This window comes from Schistocerca serialis, chromosome 6 (assembly GCF_023864345.2).
Source record: "Schistocerca serialis cubense isolate TAMUIC-IGC-003099 chromosome 6, iqSchSeri2.2, whole genome shotgun sequence".
NCBI lineage: Eukaryota > Metazoa > Arthropoda > Insecta > Orthoptera > Acrididae > Schistocerca > Schistocerca serialis.
Window position 1 is genome coordinate 340,448,672 of NC_064643.1, and position 16,151 is coordinate 340,464,822.

The window sequence follows — 16,151 nt, forward strand, 5'->3', positions numbered from 1 at the left end:
AAGAATTGTTCTTACTTCACTAGAAATCTACGTTGGTATAGGTCATACACTGTGTGCTGACAGTTGGTACACTATTCTGGTATTATTTTCTTATTTGCATGGAAGAGTGACTACTTCTTGTGAAACTGTCAGAAAAAACCATAAGGAGATGCCTGCTTTATCAGGAAAACTTAACAGTTGAGATCGAGTATATGTCAACATATAAACTTCTTCCCCTCAAGTTGCAGGACAAGCGGGAAGAGAGGCTACTTCTAACTCTTCGTACAAGCAGAATTATAGCGACTGACAGGAATGCAAATGAACAGAAAGAAAACCAGCTTGCATCGCAAGCTTCACTGAAAATATGTGGCCCGTCTACGAGTGCGGCTTTTTTTCATTTTTTTTTTTTTCATTTGGTGGATCTCTCTCTAGTGGACGCGAATGAATTATATAAATCTCAAGTGGGAGGAATGATTTCAATAGTAGACTTTCAACAGAAACTCACCAAAGAGGTCCTAGAGATTTACCTCTGACCACATAAAGACAGCCATCGTAGAAGTAGATAGGCTGATGGTGATAATTACTCGACTGTAATACGTCGATATTCCCCACCGCACTCGCCCTCTCCAACCACCCCCCACCATTATAGCACCGTAGCACGCAGCTAGAGAAACCAAAAGACAATGGCGTAGCCCCTTTATAAAGTAGATTATAGTGTCCGGAGATCAACACTGCGGCAGTCCATGCTGTCTTCATTAAACGGTACGGCATCGTAATATGACACTGTGGTTAGGTGACGCAAACGCTTGCAATGTGATCAGACAAGTCTGGACGACGAAGACGGAATTGGAAGAGAGTCTCTCACTGAAGAACCGTGAATCGCAAGAGGAGGACCCCTCTTGGGCTGAGACCGACGTATCAAAATAGAAGTGGTAGTGTAAAAGGTGAAAATTTAGTCACAAATCATTTTGCAACATTTTGCAAGACGTTTTGAACGTGATAAAATTCGCCTCCCGCTGGATTCTGCGACTGATTAGGCCCAGTCGAAATGTGGTGTCTAGGAAGCCTGCATAATCGGTTCGCTAGACAAACATTCAAAGAAGTCGTATTAATGAGTTTTATCACAAAATGAAAGTTACAGTACTTAACTTTTGCAATTACACTGATGTGTCGCAAGCAAAGGGCGACGTACAATATAACCTACCTTCTTCAGTGTAGAAAATTCCTGGTCTGTCCTACATAGTGTACAAGCGACGTAACTAGAGCTGACGCTACTATACAAGTGACTCATCTTGAAGCTGCTATTCAGCTGGGCCGTCACCAATCGGGCGTGGCCCTGATGTACTCTCCACATAGGGACCGCTGCTGTCACATTGTCGTCCTGGAGAAGAGTCGGTCAGTCAGCGTGCGATTGGCTGGCGTCTTCTCACAGCCGTCTATTCTCTTTCGTTCGCGACTGGCGTGTAGGCACTTGACTTTACACCGTTACAGCCGGGCCGAGACAGCAGCGGAAATGTTGCAACTGTCAGGACAATCCAAATGATTTGGTTAGCTACCTGATCACCAAGCATCGGGAGAATAGAAAGATCCAGTTCATTTTGCACAGGACACCATCCACACACGCCGCCGCTTGAGGCTGCCAAATTTTTCTCTCGCCCTTCATATCCTCTTCACATGACAACCGGTGACTTTAATCTTCTTTGATCCATTATGGATTGTGGGATGATGGCTGGCATGAACTTCTTGATGCAATAATTTACCAACAGCCGTATGTGTTGTAGAAATTCATTTTATTTTATGAACACAGTCTGTGTCGCCTGGCCACCAAGAGCTGTTGCAGGACGATTTGATTCACGGATAAAGTCATATGGCTCCTTCCGTGTATAGCGATTTTACGACTATGACGAGTGAGACCTGAAGATGGCATCAATGTAATGCCGAAACTGGTAGCATATAGAAGTTCATAAAATAAAATAAATTTCTACAATACATACGGCTGTTGGTAAATTATTGCATCAAGAACCGGTGACTTTGTACTCTCTCCTGAGCAAGCATTTCCAGGATCGTTTCCTGAATAGCCAAACCGCAGACTTTCGCAACCAATGTGTCCACCAAGTGATCCGACACTGGGAAAAATGTGTCGCATTGCAGGATTAGCACAAAGTTTCACGGTGGCAGCTTGTTTTTTCAGGGCGATAAATAATGCTTTACGAACATCCCTCGTGGCACCAAAAGCTCACGGACTGCGAAAATTTGGTCCTAGGGCAGCTTCGGACGGTGACTCTAGCGGCTGTGCTGGCGTGGTGTCCCTTCTGGGTGCCACGCGGCCGGTAGACCTCTAGACGTCCCGGGCCAGAGCCGGCTAGAATTACGCCGTCCAAGACGCGGCGTGAGTCCCGCGCCATTTACATGTCACCGCAAGTAGGCGGCCATCTTTTATTCATACAGCCTGCCCCCGGATTCCCGCCTCGTGTAATGGCCCGCCTGAATGTATTATTACCCGCTCAGACGGCGCAACCAGCATTCTCATTCCAGCTGCAATGACCACGTATAATTAACGCCCATAACTACAGAGATACGATTCCGTGTCTCGAGAACTCTGATAGAAAGGAGACGTCTTAAGAAGAATTCCTAACACCTATTCCCCTGTACTGACATCGTCTGATGCGTTTTACACAGTACTCATTCTACATGTACTGAAGCAGTGGCCTGCTTCTAAACTGGGGCCTAGCACGTTTTGATTACTAGTCCAAGACGCTAACCCTAGACCACACAGTACAAGATAATGCCAATGTAGAACTAATTTATCGATTTATGTTGTATCTCATGTCGGTGTTTTGGGCAATAATGGAATGTAACAGTAAAGCGGAGTAAATTTTCCGATTAGCTTGTCAAAGATGGGATCCAATTCTAGTTGCGAAATGATACAGCAGATTTCTCGCAGTCTTTGGCACTGGTTTCGAAACATTTCATCCATCAGAATGTGATTTTCACTCTGGAGAGGAGTGTGCGCTGATATGTAACTTCCTGGCAGATTAAAATTGTATGCCGGACCAACATTCGAACTCGGGACCTTTGCCTTTCGCGGGAAAGTGCTCTATGATCTGAGCTACCCAAGCAAGACTCATGATTCGTCCTCACAGCTTCAATATCAGCGCAAACTCCGCTGCAGAGTGAAAATCTCATTCTGGAAACATCCCCCAGGCTGTGGCTAAGCCATGTTTCCGCAATATCTTTCAAGAGTGCTACTTCGGCAAGTTTCTCAGAAGAGCTTCTGTAAAGTTTGGAAGGTAGGAGACGAGGTACTAGCAGAATTGAAGCTGAGAGGACGTGTCGTGGGTCGTGCTTCGGTAGCTCAGATTGTAGAGGCCCGCGATAGGTAAAGTTTCCGAGTTCGAGTCGCGGTCATGCACTCAGTTTCAATCAGCCAGGAACTTTCAGTTCAATCGTCTTCTGCGGAAATTTGGAACATTCAATGTAATGGATTCATATGGGCGCATTATTGCAAAGTATGTTCTTTTGGACTCAAACGACCCTTCGAGTTGGCTATGTTCCAGTTGGATAAGATATTAGGTATCGGGATGATTGTCCAGCATCTTGGAGAGCTGCAGTTCGACATCCAGTTTAGGTAGAGGTGAATGACAGATCCACAAATGTCATAACTACTTCTGGTTTGCTGGAGGACTTACAGAGTTCCCATCAATAGAGACAAGCTTCATTGGTGTGGATAGATTCAATGTATCTGTTACATAAATGTAAAGCAGAGTGTATAAATAGGATCTCCTCCTAAACCCTTGTATCGATTTCAGAACTATTTGGCACAGAAATAGCAGGCCCCATGAGTATTAGCACAGTAAGGTTCATGACTTACAAGCTCCAATAAGAGTGCAGAAATGGGTGAAAATGTGGTTTTTCAATCCAATGGTGCATAAGCTGACCTGCATGACAGACATGTTGTGTAGAAACGGTACTCGCCTGTTTATTGAGATGTATTGATGGGGCTACACATGCCGGCAGGTTGATGTGGAAAGAAGAGGGGATGGATAGGGTGAGCAGGAAGAAGAAATGGACAGAGATGCACGAGCAAGTGGAAGGTGTAGAGGATTAGAGCACAGGTAGAAGAAGAGGGAAGGCAGAAGGGGGGAGAGAGGGAGAGTGAGGGAGACGAGATGCTCAGAGGAAGGGCGAGGAAGATACGGTCATAGAGAAGGGACAGAGGGAATGGAGAAAGAGGGGGGAGGAGGAGGAAGAGATGAAGACACAAATAGAGTGGAGAGGAGGAGTCTGGGAGTTAGGGCTGGGAGGATGATACGAACAGACAGAGGGCGGAAGAGTTTAGTTCATGGACTCACAAACAGCATTAAGCGGTGTAGTGATAGTTGTAAGTAGGCTGTTTAGGTTTTTATGTTGGCAACGCCACGTAGCGCTGTATATGAAAATCACTGACTGTGCTGTGTGAAGTCTGTGGCTGATTTGCATTGTTGGAATATTTGCTATTGTAGTGTTGGGCAATTAGATGCGAACAGCGCGAAGCGTTGCGCAGTTGGAGGTGGGCCGCCAGCAGTGGTGGATGTGGGAAGAGAGTTGGCAGAGTTTTGAGAGCGGACGATCTGGACGTATGTCCATCAGAAAGAGTAAATTTGTAAAACTGGATGTCATAAACTGATATACATATATAATGAGTTTTGAATATTATTAAGGTAAATACATTGTTTGTTCTCTATCAAAATCTTTCTTTTGCTAACTATGCCTATCAGTAGTTAGTGCATTCAGTAGTTAGAATCCTTTATTTAGCTAGCAGTATTAGCGCTCGCTGTATTGCAGTACTTCGAGTAACGAAGATTTTTGTGGGGTAAGTGATTCATGAAAGGTATAGGTTATTGTTAGTCAGGGCCATTCTTTTGTAGAGATTATTGAAAGTCAGACTGCGTTGCGCTAAAAATATTGTGTGTCAGTTTAGTGTTGATCAGAAAAAGTAAAGAGAGAAATGTCGGAGTACGTTCAGTTTTGTTCAGCTGTTTGAAAATCAAATAACGTAAGGGGTTTACCAGCACAGTAATTCATAAATTTTCCAAAGCGGACGTTTCATAGTGTAATATTGTGTACAGATTAAGATTCTACGAGTTCCTTCTCTTTTTTCAATGGATAGTTTCTCGCAAATCCCCGGTGGGTCTTTTCCTTAATAGTATCTAAACGAACAGAAGCCAAATTCATTGCATAAAATAGGACATAGCTCCAGAAAAGAGATTCTAAATTATAGTGTTGACATTATTGTGTTCAAACCACTTAACTCCCTTTTCCATGAGCTTGAATCACATTGTCTATTTCACAATGTATATTCTCCGTTGGAAGGAAAAGATATAGTTTGTCGCATTCTGTGTAGCTATTCCTAGGACACGGTTACCTCTGGCAAGAAATAAGAAAGGAAGAGGCACAGTGGGAAAGACACGTGTATGAGAATGAAGGACACTTATTGATCGCAAATTTGTTGAAAGTATGACTACACAGACGGTTGGATAAAGCAATGAACTCATATGATTGAGTGAAAGAACGGGATGTCATTCGCGAATGAGCATCGAGTGGTTGGGCTTACCTTAGCATTTTACATTTTGTAAATATCACGAGTTTCAAGTGATGGCAACCCTCGCTTCATAGAATAGGCTTATGGTCATGTTCATTCGAGCGTTGAATATGAAAACTGAAACGAAGTATGTGGAGAGCACCCTCTGTTTACCTGAGTTATAAGCAATGAAGGTTTCTCCAACAATTACGAAGCATCGAAGAGGCTTGAAATCCACACACGCAGTCATTAGCTTTCTGTTAATAATGGTATTGCGCTTTCTAAAACTGAGCGGTAATTAGAAGCTATTCTGCTGATGTAATACTTAACGGAGCCGTAACGTAAAATAATATTACGTGCTTCAGTATGGCTGGAAAGACATAAAACGTATTTCACGACTACAATTACAGACACGAATCCTATACTGATGTGGCTATTGCAGGTTAATGGTATTTCGTCGCGAGTTTCTACTTAAACAAACAGATGGTTTTCTCTCGTGCAGCTCAATTTCGCCGATTTCGTTTTTCACAATAATAATAACTCATCTTTTTAGGGAAAAAAATTCATGAGTTTGTCATGATACAACTCTAGACGCGTAAGAGCCTGTAGTTCATCGATTAGTAGCGTTTCTGGCTGTAAGTAATATTATTTTTAAGATTTTAGAACGCCTGAAATTTGTTATGTTGCAAAGACTATGGAAAAATTGTTCCACATAATTTATTTTCAATCATTTCTTCGAATTGCAGATGACAAACTGCAGAAAATTATTAAGAAGTGCAGTTATTACGTCTACACGGCTCATGGCCACAGTGTTGTGGGACGCAGATAGTGTTATTCATGTTGATTTCCTAGATCGTGGAACAACAATAAATTCAGAGCGTTAAATCACAATGCTGCGAAATCAGAAACGACGGCTAACAAGGGCCAGTGCATTCGTCCAAGGCACAATGTCTGCATCCCAGGCCTTATGGTCTGTGATGCGATAAGCTACGACTCTCGCTCACGTTTGGTGTTCCTACAAGTGACGCTAACCAGTGTTGAATGTTGGTAGAAATGCTATTTTGCTGTTCATCCAACAGGAAGGTGATGCGTTTTTCCAACAAGATAATGCTCGCCCTCGCACTAGTGCGGCTCGTCGACCAACAACTCTACGGAACTATGTCAACAGGTCGAGTATGTGTGGCGTAAAGACACTAATCGTCATCTGTACGACTGACCTGACAGAGTCAGCGCCTGCATTGCTTCCTATGTAGGCTACACCAACTACTAATATGAGTGTTTCAGCATGGGTCTATATCTGATACCTCAGAACAGCTTGCGCAATTGATCTGTAAATGTAATCATTTCATGTACTCCATACGCACTCTTGTAACAATAAATCTTGAGTGAACAGGAAAAATCTAAAAGAGTGTTCTAATTTGTTTGTTCCAGCAAAGTATTTTGCAAACAGTAATGCCCTACAACACTCCCTTTGAGTACTCCTAAGATTGCTGTTACATCTGTCGATTTCGCCTTGTTGACAAATACACTGCTGGCCATTAAAATAGCTACACCACGAAGATGACGTGCTACAGACGCGAAATTTAACCGACAACAAGAAGATGCTGTGATATGCAAATGATTAACTTTTCAGAGCATTCACAATAGGTTGGCGCCAGTGGCGACACCTACATCGTGCTGACATGAGGAAAGTTTCTAACCGATTTCTAATATAAAACAGCAGTTGACCGGCGTTGCCTGGTGAAATGTTGTTGTGATGCCTCGTGTAAGCAGGAGAAATGCGTACCATCACGTTTCCGACTTTGATAAAGGTCGGATTGTAGCCTATCGCGAATGCGGTTTATCGTATCGCGACATTGCTGCTCGCGATGGTCGAGATCCAATTACTTAACAGCATATGGAATCAGAGGGTTCAGGAGGGTAATACGGAACCCCGTGCAGGATCCCAACGGCCTCGTATCACTAGCACTCGAGATGACAGGCATGTTATCCGCATGGCTGTAATAGATCATGCAGCCACGTCTCGATCTCTGAGTCAACAGATGGGGACGTTTGCAAGACAACAACCATCTGCACGAAAAGTTCGACGACGTTTGCAGCAGCATGGACTATCAGCTCGGAAACCATGTCTGCGGTTACCCTTGACGCTGCATCACAGACAGGAGCGCCTGCGATAGTGTACTCAACGGCGAAACTGGCTGCACGAATGGCAAAACGTCATTTTTTCGGATGAATCCAGGTTCCGTTTACAGCATCATGATGGTCGCATCCGTGTTTGGTGACATAGCAGTGTACGCGCATTGGAAGCGTGTATTCGTCATTGCCATACTGGCGTATCACCCGGCGTGATGGTATGGGGTGCCATTGGTTACACGTCTCGGTCACCTCTTGTTCGCAATGACGTCACTTTGAACAGTGGACGTTGCATTTCAGATGTGTTACGACCCGTGGCTCTACCCTTCATTCGGTCCCTGCGAAACCCTACATTTCAGCAGGATAATGCACGACCGCACGTTGCACGTCCTGTACGGGCCTTTCTGGATACAGAAAACGTTCGACTGCTGCCCTGGCCAGCACATTCTCCAGATCTCTCACCAACTGGAAACGTCTGGTCAATGGTGGCCGAGGAACTGGATCGTCACAATATGCCAATCCCTACTCTTGATGAACTGTGATATCATGTTGAAGGTGCATGGGCAGCTGTACCTGTAGACGCCATCCAAGCTCTGTTTGACTCAATGCCCAGGTGTATCAAGGCCGTTATTCCGGCCAGAGGTGGCTGTTCTGGGTACTGATTTCTCAGGATCTATGCACCCAAATTGCGTGAAAATGTAATCACATGTCAGTTCTAGCATAATATATTTGTCCAATGAATACCCGTTTTATCATCTGCATTTTTTTTACGAAAGACACCGGGCATGAACAAAGTGAGCTCAGTTCCGTAAGGTCTGTGTTTGCGGAAACCATGTAGATCTTTATCGGTGCGGTCGGTGCAGATCAAGGCGAATCGCCTTCTAAGGCAATAAATTATTTCGCTGTTGCGATATCAGTTTTGGGCTTTCATTCACTTCAAATTATATTTATAAAATCATGAAATCGTTTGTAAAACGCATGTCTTAGATTCCCGTCATCATTATTAACAAAGCCGAAACGCATAGTTGTTCTCCAATATTTAAGTGTATAAAAGCACAAATGAAGTATTAGAAACAATTTTTAAACAAAATTTCCCCGAAAACTAGTACTTTCTGTCACCATAATGTGAATCAACAAGTATCGGTTACTTGTTTGCCAGATACATGTCAACGTTTTTGGTACAAAGATGTACGTACAACACCTGCAGCTAAAGTGAACAGCTATAAAGACGGCAAATCAGTAAAGCGTAAGAACACAGAATATGCATATTAGTTATTTCATGTTTTTTCCATTTAAGGTACATCATTTTAGAAACCAAATACGTGTTCATTAGTTTCTGATTTAAAATAATCGCAATATGGACTCTGTCCCACGATAAACTTGAAATCTGGTTAGCTTTTGTCACATACATACGAGACCCGAAAAACTGATGTTACACGACAACAATTTCTATCGCTTGTAATATCTGTACAGGAAATTGATTCATTGACTGCCAATGGGTAATAACGCACAACATATGCAGCCGACTGGGGTAGCTTTTATAACAGACCGAAAACTCCAATATGCGAGCGACGAAACCTACACGTTCGTTACCTAAAAAAGTCACCGTGTGATGTATCAATATGCTAATATTATGGCCTCTGAATTTGCTAAACATAATGGCTCTGAGCACTATGGGACTTAACATCTGAGGTCATCAGTCTCCCAGAACTTAGAACTACTTAAACCTAACTAACCTAAGGACATCACATACATCCATGGCCGAGGCAGGATTCGAACCTGTGACCGTAGCGGTCACGCGATTCCAGACTGAAGCGCCTAGAACCGCTCGGCCACACCGGCCGGCGAATTTCCTAATTTCTTTTACTTGACATGCCCGAATTATGTCCTTTAGTAAAGTATCCTTAGTCCCCTGAACTGTCCGGATTAGATATTGAAGGAGGAAAGAAACTGTTAATAGACTGGGTGAAGATAGAATGATTAAACAAGTAATCTATTATAAATGGTAAAAATTAACAGGGATATACATGTTGTCCTTTCGTTTTCTGCCTCTCTTCCGCAGTCATCCTTTTTACATGTAAAATGAGGAATGTGCGGTCTTTCGAGAGCACATGGAGTCTTATTTAGACTAAACGGATTTCGATTTTATCAGTGGTCACTGCGACACGTCTGGTTTTGTTTAAGTTTCGGATTAACAAGAACTTGACAGCTGTCGGTGAATTCGTTAAACCGACGTGTAAATAAAACCACAGTTGTTACCGTGACCATTGATGATGCCTTTAAATAACATGAAATTTGTTTGGCCTAAGTAAGATTTCATAGAATCGCAAAACACGGCATAATGGCTATGTTATTTGTAGCATGGATATGCTTACCTGTTTTGTCGATTGGGAAAATGGATTTGACAGAGTTGACAGGCGTATCCTGAGGATTTTGGAAGATGCTCATGTAGAGAAGGTTGAAAAAGTAACTGAAAGTAAGAAAAGAAATTGTAGTTAGTACCCGAGAAAAGAAAATGGGTGCTGGAAGAGGTATTAGACTAGTGTGTTGCTTGTCACCAATGCGTCTCAGGAGAAAAATAATTATGTATGTAGATGATCAAGCCGTATTCGCAGAATCAGAGGTAGAAAACAATTTATGAATAAAACTGGAAAAAGTGTATGGAATGAAGACAGATGTAGGAAAGATCTAAGTCGTGACATCCTGACATCGAGAAATCCAGAAGATCTTGAAAGCCATGGATTAAGGCAGTCAATAAGATACAGAATTTATATTAACTCTGTTTATTTTCTTATACATTCATCCTTCTTGTATTTAGGTTTTAGTGTAACGCCACTATGAGGATGGAAATCAGGTCGGCAATCCTCTGGTAATACGAAGATAGATAAAAATTCGTATAAAGATCTGATGACCGGCTAGTTTAAAAACGGAGTAGAACAATAGCCCAAAAACCTGGACAAAAGAAACCCTCGTTTTTGTGCATTTACTTCTTCACTATCAGCACACCCACCTAGTCAGCACTTTACACTCAGTTTGGACAAACAGAAGACATTTTTTATAGAAAACTCGCATCTGAAGTATCAAATGCTGAAGAAACATTTTTCGCGACAAAGGAGTGTAGTAACACAGTATCTACATACCTGGATATCTGGAAAGGCTTATACAATGAGAATTTGACGATTTGTATGAAGAATTGTAATTTCAACATTTTCTGTTCAAAGACTACCTCCGAATGTTACCACCAAAGTTCGATTGTGTCGTAGACGCTATAAAACCTGTTCTGCAATTGAATTTAACTAAAACTATCCCGCCAACTTATTTTTCCTTTCGAAATTTCAGAGAGGGCTATTTTCATAATCATTGTAGATGTCTAAGGTAGATGAATACCTTTGTTAACAGAACACATGCTCGAGCCAACAGAAAATGACTTTTAACAAAATAGCGCATTTTTTTCGGACAAATGGCAAGTCTCTGTTTTGGAAAAAATGTGGGAAACACATTCGCATCAAAGAACCCAGTGAACCTGGTTCCATGATAATTGTTATACACCTTTCTTTTCTATTCGATCGTTAACTTCACTAGTGCAAATTTTTTTATTTTTATTTATTTATTTATTGTTCCGTGGTACCAAATTAAGAAGTCTCCATGGTCATGGAACGAGTCAATACATGAAATTATAACACGATATTAGAAACAGATAAAATGAAATATAAAAAAACATATTCAGGTGACAAGTCGTAAGTTTAAATGAAGAAAATGAACAATGTAACACTGGAATTTGCTTAATTTTTTAGCTCTTCCAGGAGCTCCTCGACAGAATAGGAGGAGTGAGTCATGAGGAAACACTTCAGTTTAGACTTAAGAGTTTGGGCTACTGCTAAGATTTTTGAGTTCTTGTGGTAGCTTATTGAAAATGGATGCAGCAGAATACTGCACTCCTTTCTGCACAAGAGTCAAGGAAGTGCATTCTACATGCAGATTTGATTTCTGCCTAGTATTAACTGAGTGAAAGCTGCTAACTCTTGGGAATAGGCTAATATTGCTAACAACAGACGACATTAAAGAAAATACATACTGTGAGGGCAATGTCAGAATTCCCAGATTTTTGAATAGGGGTCGACAAGAGGTTCTCGAACTTACACCACATATAGTGAAACGTCCCCTTTGAATAATTATACATGACTGTCCTTAAACTGACATACAATATTTTTAGCGCAACGCAATCTGACCATCAAAAATCCCTGCAAAAGAATGGCCCTGAGTAATATTAAACTATACCTTTCAGAAATCACTTACCTCACAAAAACCTTCATTACTCGAACTACTGCAGTACAGCGAGCGCCACTACTGCCAGCTAAATAAAAGATTCAAACTACGGAAGGCACTAACTACTGATAGGGATAGTTAGCAAATGAAAGATATTAATAGAAAAAAGCAATGTATTTACCTTGATAGTCATATATAGCAGTTCATGACAAATTACAAAACTCCGCCATCTCTCTCTCCACATCCACCACTGCTGGCGGCTCACCTCCAACTGCGCAACGCTATGCGTTGTTCACATCCTGCTGCCACTGCCCAACACTACAATGGCAGACAACAATGCAAACTAGACACAGACTGCACACAGCACAGCCAGTGATTTTTATACAGAGGTGGCGTTACCAATAAAAAAACCTAAACAGCCTACTTACAATAGCTCGAACAGCCCGTTTTTGAGCCAAAAACACCCTTTTTGAATCAGAAAAATTACCCCAAAAAATAATACCATACGACATAAGCGTATGAAAATATGCGAAGTAGACTACTTTTCGTGTTGAAGTGTCACTCACTTCAGATACTGTTCTAATGGTAAATAAAGCAGCATTTAGTTTCTGAACGAGATCCTGGACATGGGCTTTCCACAACAGCTTACGATCTATCCGAACGCCTAGGAACTTGAACTGTTCCGTGTAGCTTATAATATGCCCATTCTGTCTGATCAAAATATCGGTTCTTGTTAAATTGTGAGTTAGAAACTGTAAAAACTGAGTCTTACTGTGATTTAGTATCAAATTATTTTCCACAAGCCAAGAACTTATTTCATGAACTACATTATTTGTTACTGTTTCAATATTACACACAAGATCCTTCACTATCAAGCTGGTGTCATCAGAAAACAGAAATATTTTTGAATCACCTGTAATACTAGAAGGCATATCATTTATATAAATAAGAAACAGCAGTGGCCCCAGCACCGACCCTTGGGGAACGCCCCACTTAACAGTGCCCCATTGGGACTGAACATCACTACCACTCTCAATATTGCGGAGAATTACCCTCTGCTTTCTGTTCTTAAAGTAAGAGGCGAACCAATTGTAAGCTACTCCCCTTACTCCATAATGGTCCAACTTCTGCAGTAATATTTTGTGGTCAACACAGTCAAAAGCCTTCGTTAAATCAAAGAAAACGCCTAGCGTTCGCAACCTTTTATTTAATCCGTCCAAAACCTCACAGAGAAAAGAGAATATAGCATTTTCCGTTGTTAAACCATTTCTAAAACCAAACTGAACATTTAACAGCAAATTATATGAATTTAAATGCTCCAGTAACCTTGTATATACAACCTTCTCGATAACTTTAGCAAACACCGATGGCATAGAAATAGGTCTAAAATTGTCAACATTATCAATGTCTCCCTTTTTATAAAGTGGCTTCACTACCGAGTACTTTAATCGGTCAGGAAACCGACCACTCCTAAAGGAAAAGTTACAGATATGGGTGAGTACTGGGCTAACATACATAGAACAATACTTCAGTATTCTGCTAGATACCCCGTCATATCCATGAGAGTTCTTGGTCTTTAGTGATTTAATTATTAACTCAATCTCCCTCTTGTCAGTATCATGGAGGAGCATTTCAGGTAACAGTCTCGGAACACTTTTCTCTAAGAGCGCTATATGATTCCCTGTTGGGACTAGGTTTCTATTTAGTTCACCTGCTATATTCAGAAATTGATTATTAAATACTGTACATATATGCGACTTATCAGTAACACGGACATTCCCACTACGCATTGATTCTATATCCTCGACCTGTCTCTGCAGACCAGCAACTTCCTTTACGACTGACCATATGGTTTTAATTTTATACTGAGACTTAGCTATTCTATCTGCATACCACATACTTTTTGCCTTCCTAATAACATTTTTAAGCACCTTACAATACTGTTTGTAATGGGCTGCTGCATTTAGATTTTGACTGTTTCTAACGTTTTGATATAATTGCCACTTTGTTCTACAAGATATTCTTATCCCTCTAGTCAGCCACCTAGGCTGCCAGTTTGTGCTAGTACCCTGTTTTAAACGTTCTAACGGAAAGCAACATTCAAAGATCATGAGAAAAGTCTTGAGAAAAGCATTATATTTATCGTCTACTGTATCAGCGCTATAAACATCTTGCCACTCTTGTTCCTTTATAAGGTTTACAAAGGTCTCTACAGCAACTGTATCAGCTTTCCTAAACAGCTGATGACTATATTTATCACGTGTTGCAGCACAAAAATCTTTTAAAGTTAAAATTTGTGCATCATGATATGAAAGGCCATTCACCTTTTTGCTAACAGAATGCCCTTCTAGTAATGCGGAATGAATAAGAATGTTGTCTATGGTTGTTCTACTGTTCCCTTGCACTCTCGTTGGAAAGAATACGGTTTGCATAAGATTATATGAATTAAAGAGGTCTACCAGCATCCTCTTCCTTGCACAATCACTTATACAATTAATATTGAAGTCACCACATATAACTAACTTTTTGTATTTCCTATAAAGTGAACCAAGAACCTCCTCTAGCTTTAGCAAAAATGTTGTGAAATCGGAGTCTGGGGATCTATAAATAACAACAGTTAGAAGTTTAGCTCCGTTAAATTTAACCACACCTGCACAACATTCAAACACCTTTTCAGTGCAGTACTTTCAAACATCAATTGACCCAAATGGGATGCCGTTTTTCACATTCATGGCTACTCCCCCATACCGCAAAGAGCTCCTCGAAAAGCTGCCAGCCAACCTGTATCCTGGTAAAGGAAGCCTCTGAATTATCTCCTTATTTAAGAAGTGTTCAGATATACCAATAATTTCAGAGTCAACATCTATAAGCAGTTCACTAACTTTATCTCTAATACCTTGTATATTTTGATGAAATATACTAATTCCCTCATTACTCGGATACCTAAGCTTTGTCAAAAGTGATTCCGTTGTTAGAGAGACTTCCCTTAGGCGGGAATACCTATCAGCTGACTTCAATCTAAAAAAGGTGCAGCTCTAACACCCACTACTGCAGGAATTTTCCCCACGAGTGATCCCACCAACCCCACCTATGCTGTCACCTATAAGCTTTGCCAACCTCCCCTTCCCATACCTGTTGAGGTGCAGGCCATGTCTAGTGAAACCCGTCCTGCTGATAGACTCCACCGACACCACTGAAATGTGACCCATGCTTTCTGTCATCACCGCACCCCCGAGTCGCATGTTATTACGCCTGACGGCTGCATTAAGATGAGGCCGATCGTGACGCTGAAACAGTTCCACGAAATGCACATTCGTGTTGCCAGTCTGAGTGGCTATCTTACATTTGTTATGGTGAACGTAGGTTTCTACAGCGTAGAGAACGACGCAGGTGTTTTTGATGACTTCCTTCTGGCATGCAATAGAAATGGAAAGACTAAAAATACCTAATGAAGAGTTTTTGCCACGATCTTCCATCTTTTCCTAGGGGATGCATTTACTCTAAAGGAATATTTAATGAGGCCTTTTTCAGAAAGGACAAGGACTGTAGGTGACACTAAAGATGGACACAGTTATTGACTATCTTGGCAAGATTGGTGATAAAATGTTCTTTTAGTTCTATAACATCTAAATTTTGAATTTTGCATAAACTTATCGAAACCAGTGTAGAAAATGCAATGTATATCATGAGAGCTGTAAGTTTATTTCAGTTTATATCGAATCAATAAATAAGGCTGAGGTTGCATTTTTTCAGGATGTGTACTGAAATATACCGAAAACATTGCCAGACAATCTATATTAAAAAAAGACTATAAATTTTGAACATGGCTGTCTTTCAGCAACAGTAAATAAGTTTCAACGGAGAATTAACACAGCCAGTCGATAACAAATAATTTTTTATTATACTGACCTAGGTTTCGACGCCTCTAAGGTTGTCTTCATCAGAATGAAATTTTAACAACCGTAAAGTTACAAAAGCAGTAGTCAAAATTTCGAGCAGACAAAAAATTAAAAACGTTTCTGGCTTTGGCATGTACATCTTGGAAGGAACAACTGTCAGTTGCCCACTATATTTGTTTCTTTCTACTCGTATAATTTAGCCCAACTTTACAGAATCTAATATGAACTGAACTGTATCTGATCTGAATGCAGCTTGACTTTGTATTAAATGCACAACGAAAGTAAAACAATTATCTGGCCCTAACCAAAATTTT